Here is a 7,785-nt window from a genome sequence, read left to right as displayed (position 1 = left end):
AAAAAAATATATTGTGACCAAATACTTAAAACTTATGCAAAATCAAATAAACAAAAAACCCAGCATGGAGGGAGAAGTGCTCCTTAAGCCATATTTCATGGCAATTGGTTGCTGCTTGGAGAACAAGAGTCCACTTTCTTCTGAGACCCCCTTAGTTGTTCCCTCCCTCTCTCTCTCTCTCTCTTTCCCTCCCTCCCATGCTCTCACCTACCCTCCTGCCCTCCCAGCCTCCCTTCCTCTGTCATGGTTTATCCTTACATCATTTGTGTTTCACACACAAAGGGTTATTGAATGGATAGGGCATGTTTGTCAACAAATGGCACGGCTGATCAAGCCAATTGTAATTCAGGTAACTCCATGTGTCTCTCATTACAATTTCTTGACATTTATTCATGCCAACTTTTTTTCTTATTTTATTTTGAATTACTGAGGAGTGAAACTGAGTGTATATTCTATATGTGGCAAGTATGCTATTCCTCAGTTATATTCATCCCACGTTCTTGATACTAAAATTTTTTGAGACATGCTATTGCTATGGTGACCAGGCTGGCTGTGAATTTGTAATCATGCATCAGATTCTCAAAGAGCTGTACGCTCAGGACTGCACCCTCCTCTCCCTCTCTCTCTCTCTCTCTCTCTCTCTCTCTCTCTCTCTCTCTCTCTCTCCTTCTTTTTCTCCCTCTCTCCTGAAAATGACAAAGTTTTCTTTATTTTACTTATTCCTCCTCTTCTCCTTTCCTTCCTGATATAACCATATAATTGTTATGAGGTATTATACCTTCAATGTGTGGTTGACTTCTCTAATGGTGGATGATATTTATCGTTATGTTAAATGTCAGTTACTTGCAATATTTCCTCAGGAGAAATAGCTATTAGACTAGAGTTTGCCTGGCTTTTACTTAAGTTTCTTGTTGAGTGTTATGATTAGTATTAATTGTCCACTTAACACAATCTAGTATCACTAGAAGGTGAACTGCTTTGCATGATTGTGGGGAATTATCTTGATTACATAAGTAAGATGGGATAGTCACCCATTGTGGGTAGCACCATTACTTGTGTTGGTCTGTACACATGGAGAAAGGAACTGAGGAGCTTCATGTACTCATCACTTTGTGTGATTCTGAATGCATCGTCACAAATCACTGCCACCTTGATTTGCCCTTAATGATGGTCTGTATAGTTGAACTGTGAGCCAATATAAACGAATACACCCTTTCTACCTTAAATTGCCTTTATTGGGATATCTATTACAAAAGTGGAAAAGGAAAGATAAAAATTAGAACCAGGACTGGGGTCATTGCTCTAAAAGCCTGATGGTGCTTCTTCTAGAGGTGCTGCAGATGTGTCTGCTGTGTCATATGTGCCTTAGTAGGTGGTTTAAAGGAGAGATGTTATGTCTATACTCAGTGTTCTGACCTGTGAAAATTGAATTATTAGTAGTCTAAGGTGCCATGCAGGCCTCTGGACAGTGAGCTAGCCTGAGATGACCATCATTCTGGTGCTGCACAGGCCAGGGGGTGGGCAGGCCATGTCTGAGATGACCCTTGCCTGGAGGCATAATGCACAGGTAGGGGAAAGCATTTGTGAGATCACTCTTAAGTTAACCCTATATACTCGGAGACCCTGGGCATCACTAAGAGAAGAGAACCAAGTAAGGGGTGGACAAATGGAAGAGAAAGAGAAATAGAAGGATGAGGGCACAATGAAGAGGAAGAACTGGACAATTGAGGGTAGTGAGGAACAGCCTGGTATGAGTAGCTCTAATAGGGAACACTTTGGTACTTGTTTTGCAGGTACCTACTTTGCAAAAGTATGGGTTCACAAACTCCTGTTCCACAGTTTTAAAGAGCAGCTGTGGCCAGGCAACATGTTGCAGTATCAGAATCCATGTAATGAGGTCCCAAAAAGACATTGTATGAAGTTATGAAGGTAGATCCCACGTTGCAGTGAACAATCCAGGATATTAGTGATACAAGGCCTGTGGGATGTCTCTTGAGGAAAGCTGCAGGCATGGAATGAAGCCAGGCTAATCAAGAGATAATGTGCTGCAGACAGCAGGAATGGAGGAGTGGGGGTGCTGAGGCCTTTTGAAGCTCAGATTATTTCATTATGAGTCCTCAATGCTGGACATAGAGCTGTAGAGTTGGTGCTTTCCCTGCTATATTTTGGTCTAGCTTTGGATGGGATATATATTTGGTGCTGTGATGAACATATGTTACAGAATGTTTTACTCTAGGGAGCACATAGAAAGTGTCTTGAGTCTCAGGTGACAATGTAGATTTTGAACCTCTAACCTACTCTGCTTGCTAAAGATTATAGGACTTTTGGAACCTGAGTTGTATTTCTGCTAGCAGAGGACCATGAGAATTTGGTGAGAATGGGTAAAAAGTTATGATTAAATTCACCTGTTTGGGTGTCAAGTTGACAAAAGGTGGTGCTGTGATTGTGAGTGCTAACTGTGAACATGATGGAAGATGGTTAACTAGATATGACTTGTTTATGGTTATTGGAGTGGTATAAGTTCTGGCCTGGGACCTTGGACTGTGTTAAGTGGAGGAAAGAAATTGAGGAGTCAGCTGTATCCAGTACTATCTGCTTCTTGTCTTAGACACAATAGAAGCAGCTGCCTCAGGCTCATCTTGCTTTGAGTTTCTTAGTATACAGGCTTCAACTGTTAGCCAAATGCAAACCTTTCTCCTTTAAGTTGTTTTTATTGGGGTATTTCATCTGAGCAATAGGAAAAGTAACTAAAACAACTTTTATAGTTCTATAAATATATTTTTTGATATTTAATCTTTAATCAGGCATAAAATTGGAACATTTCCTCTCATCCTGTGGGTTGCTCTTTATGGTTTTTCTTTTAAATATTTTCTTCATGGCATATTACTTGAGAAAGTCTCTGACACTTTGAGGTAAGCAGTTTTAAAACTCCCATAGAGCCAAATTTACTTGTATTTTTATTTTAAATTGTGTTGTTTATGTCACCCCTAAAACACATCATCAAACCCAGTATCATGTGGGTTTTCCTCTACATCTTCTAATAGTTTTGTACTTTGACTCTTACTTACATGGTTTTATTCATTCTGAGTTCACTTTTGAAACTAATTTAGGCTAAACTGAGGTCCTTCATCATTCAGCTTTATAATATCTGGTTTTCCTTGCACCATATATGGTCAAATGCCTTATCACACTGAATGGTCTTCGTGCCATAGCAGCACAGTTGTGAGTTAACTGCTGGTATCTTTTTGCTTTTTTTGGTAATCTACAGGTCATCTCTGTGAATGCGAGAACCATAATGTAATGTTGTAATAAGTTGTACTTTATGAAATGTATATTCTGTAACAATTTTAAAGTGGACTTTACTATTTCAGTGAATGATCTGTCAACATTTAATAAGAATTTTCCTGAATCTTTTTATCACTGTCAGTGTTATTGACATATATCAATATTTTAATGTCTGTCACATTTTCATTCCATAAAAAGTCTAGTCGTGGATGTAATACTGGGTTTCTAATGCACACTGCCACAATTGCTAACTATATTGTTTGGAAATTATTTTGTAATGCCCATTAAAATTAAAAGATTATATATGCTGTTAATTTATCAATCCCTTTTAAAAACTACTTCATAGAAATATAAGTTGCTTCATAAAAATGCATGCAACAATATTTATAACTCCATTGTGTTTACAACAGAAATGTAAAGGTGATTTTAAAAGGAACTTTTGATGTGTGATATATCCACGTTTGAGAATATCAGGGAAAATACTAAGAGTTTGAGATAAGAATTCTCCTGGGTTAGAGGTAAAGGGTATCTATGTGCAGGATCCTGTTAGTGTACAGAAACAAAAATTCCTCCAACAGTATGTGTATTCACAGGAAACGCACGAGAATGTACACAAGGCTTGCAATGTCAGCTGTGTGTTGGAAGAGCTGACAGGTTGTAGATGCTTGTAAATAGAAATAGTTGGAATGGAACAGAGCTCTGTTTCACATATCTGTATAACAGGTATTTCATTACCTTTTAGTATATGCTTCTTTATGGGAGATGTTGGAATTTTCAGACTGTATGAATCATCAAAACCTTTCTTGTCTACATTTTCAGGCTTAGGTTGCCCTGAAAAATAAGAACATTAGTGGATGATACTAGCAATCAAATAATTTCAAGTTTTAATATTTTAAATAATTCTTAATATTCTCCAAACCCTAGCTTCCTTTTAAGTGTTCAGTAACCTACATCAAGCCGTGTAACCAGAACAAAGAATTTCTCTCTGAGTTACCTTTACTTGGTAGTAGATGTGCTATAAAAGACTATTATGGTGTTGATTCAGCCTTGGCATCCCAGCAGTTGGGAGACTGAGGCCGGGGAAAGGGTACCAGCCTGGCAGCATTCCTACATATGGAGTGTGATGCTAGGCTTCCTAAACACAGAAATCCATCTCATAAACTACAGAAATGCTACAGATAAAGGTCAGAGAAGTAACACTAAAAATCAGTAGGAACATAAATAAGACCAGAAGAAGCTAAAATGTAAAATTTAAGTTGTCGTTTAAGCCCCTAGTTTGTTCACGATTATTTTATCTATTTCAGTCTTTTCAACAGAAGTTTTCGTTCCTATAATAGAAAATACAGTGCAAAAATGGAGGGACAGGGCTAGGGTGTAGCTTACTTGGTAGAGTAATTGCCTAATATGTGTGAAGCCTTGATCCCATCCCAGAACAAGGGGTCTTTGTTTTTCATCCAAAAATACATTGGCAAATTAAGTATCATATAGGACTTCCACTAAGTTTTATTTTAGTATTTTTGTAGTTTAGATCTTACTTATAGGTCTTTGGTTCATTTTGAGTTGGGTTTTGAGTATAATTTAAGGGCCTTCATTTCTTGCATCTGCATAGGATATCTAATTTTTGCCCTGCACAATGTGTGTGGCTGATTGCCCTCTCCTCACTCTGTGGTGGGCAAGAGATGGGTGAGTTTAGTTCTGGGATCTCTCTTCTGTTTCATTGGTGTGGGTGTCACCTGTCTGTATTCCAGAACCATAATGCTTTCATTTCTGTAGCATGGGAATAAGTTCTGGAATCATAAAACAGGATTCTTCTTATATGGTAGTTTGACAAGTTTATTAGGACCACAATAGTCTTTAGAGACTTTGTAAGAACTTGAAATTTCACTTTAATATTTTTGTAGAATGTCTTTGGAATTCTCATGGATAGTTTCTAGTATCTTTTAATTATGTTCTATGGTTTTGACATGTAAAATATAATTTCATGCCAGGCATGGTGACACAGGTCTTTAATCGTAGCTCTTGAGTGGCAGGCATAAGTCAGTAGAGCTCTAAGTGTTCTGGTCTACATAGTGAGTTCTTAGCCTGTCAATGGCTTCTAAAAAAATTCCAAAAGAAATACATAACTTAAGATTGTTTGTATTTTCAGTCCATCCAAAGACTAACGCTGGCTAATAGAAAGGAGGTTTTTTTTTCTTTTTATATACTTACTGGCAGAATTATCAACTTATCACTTATACATGCTAATCAATTAGGTAGTTAACTAATTGATATGTTGTGAATGTTGGTGTTATGCTATGGACACACCTGCATAAGTGTTCCAGTATATTTTCCATATTACATATGTGAGCATGAGTGGTTGTTAGCAATGAACATTGAGTTTTATTCCACCTGTGCTATTCACTTTGTTCCTTTTGAGACTGGGTTTCTCTTTACACTGAACTCACAGATTAGCTTGTACAGACTGGTTAGTGAGCCTCAGGGATCCACTGTCTCTGCTGATCCAGTTTTAGAATTAGAAGGCATTTACTGAGGTATCATCCCAATCACATTGCCTGTTTTTCTTTCTTCCTCTTTTCCTTTACTCCTGACACCACTCGGCTCCCTGGTACTCGGCTCCCTGGTACTAGCCAAAGTTGGATAGTTATTTTCCTCAATCATTATTTATGTTAGTTTAAAATTATTCATTTATTTGCAGTCTCTCTCTCTCTCTCTCTCTCTCTCTCTCTCTCTCTCTCTCTCTCTTTCTCTCTCTTTCTCTCCCTCCTTCCCTCCCTCCCCCCTCCCCCCCCCTCTCTCTCTGTAGTGTGTGTGTGAATGTCTGTGTCTATGTATGCTGCTTGTGTTTGGATCCCTCCTACCCTACCAGGCAAGAAGAGAGTGCCACACCACTTGGATCTGGGTTACAAGCAGTTGTGAGCTGCCTGCAATTGGTGCTGAGAATTGAATTTATAAGTGGAAGAACAGCAAATACTCAAAATCAGTGATCCATCTTTCCAGCCCTCCACCTCAGTTTTTGGGAAAGGCTCTGTCACTGAACCTGCCAACATGCCTGAGTGTGGGCACTGTGCATGGCTTTTTTTATATGGTGCTGGGCATCTTATCTCAGGTCCTAAGGCCTAGAGCACAAGCACTCTACTGATAGAGCTCTATGCCCAGGCCAGTCCCTCTGTGTTTTAAATATGAACAACATAATAGACATGTACAATGGTCTTATAGGTCCACTGATTTGGGTTGTAATAATAAAAACCCATAGGTTTCTCAATAAATGAGATACTCAATAAACTATGATATCTTCTGGTTCAAATCATCTCAAAGAAAGTCAAACATATGAGAGATGAAGGAAATCTACCAAGTTGCTTAGGTTAACTGTAAGAGAGTGGTGTCCACACACAGGATGCTTTACTGTACAGAACCACAAAGCCCTCTGCACACTTATTTATTGACAACAAAATCATGGAACACCTGTTGTTCTTACATTGTTTGCTTGTTGGAAGGGCCCACAGGTTAAGTACACTAGTAAATAATAACAACACAATTGGAACACAGAGTTTCACTTCACAGGTCTGTATTACAGTGATGCTTTTACCTTCAATCTCTTGTTTACTGGAGCTAGGTGCTGAAAGAACCACATCATCTGAATAGTTATCACATTTCTTGTGTAATGTTTCTGGTTTAGACTTCCCTGGAAACACAATAAGTATGTCAATCAAGTATACTAGAAACAAACTAACTTCAAATTTTAAAGCATTAAAATAAATGTCAATACCCTTCAAAAGTGCTTCTTCTTTATTGTCCTTTTCAGTTTTTAAAACAAATTAACTTATCCTGCCGAAATGACACTCTGTATTATTTTGGGGGGTTAGTTGATGTGCTATCAATATTTATATAAGAGTGTAAGACAGGATTACTGAAGAAGGCAGCTCAATGTGGTTGTTTACAGCAGTATTTACAGGGTAAAGTTGTAGGACGATAGAATTTAGAAGTCTTCCTATCTGACATGGGAATTCTAATACCAACTTTCCCTCATGGCACATTTCTGTCTCAAAGGAAGTATAGAAGTGGTACACACAAATGTCAGAGGATTCAGTTTGAAAAAAGGCACAATGAACAAAACCATTTTTAACTTTATGCAGTACTATCTACATCTAAAAGAAAAAAAATATGGTGGTATTCTCATAATGTAAACCCTACTCGGGAACTGATATGGTGTCTCAGCTTAAAAATGCATTTGCCACAAAAGCCTGCTAATCTGAGTTACTTCCATGTAAATGTGAAAACCAACCCCACAGGGTTGTACTTTGATTTTCATAGACACACCATGGCACGATTCCCTGCCTTTTATATACATACATACCCCCAAATAAAAACATATAATATTTAAAAAAAAATAAGAAGAAAATTATAGTGACTGAGTATAGTCAGAGACTAACAAATACTAGTGTGAGCATAATTGAATGCTATCAAAGAGAAAGTATGATAATGAAAATAGATTTAATGTAT

General features: G+C 37.8%; 1 non-coding gene across 1 annotated transcript; it reads left to right on the top strand.

Annotated features, from left to right (window-relative positions):
• Positions 1 to 1,318: 1,318 nt before the first annotated feature.
• Positions 1,319 to 1,449, top strand: LOC114621517. Its single transcript, XR_003711446.1, has one exon. It is a non-coding gene; the product is annotated as a small nucleolar RNA SNORA17 (small nucleolar RNA).
• Positions 1,450 to 7,785: the final 6,336 nt, after the last annotated feature.

The sequence above is a fragment of the Grammomys surdaster genome, unplaced genomic scaffold (assembly GCF_004785775.1).
Source record: "Grammomys surdaster isolate TR1022 unplaced genomic scaffold, NIH_TR_1.0 181, whole genome shotgun sequence".
In the NCBI taxonomy this organism is placed as follows: Eukaryota; Metazoa; Chordata; class Mammalia; order Rodentia; family Muridae; genus Grammomys; species Grammomys surdaster.
This window is presented reverse-complemented; position numbering and strand designations above follow the sequence as displayed.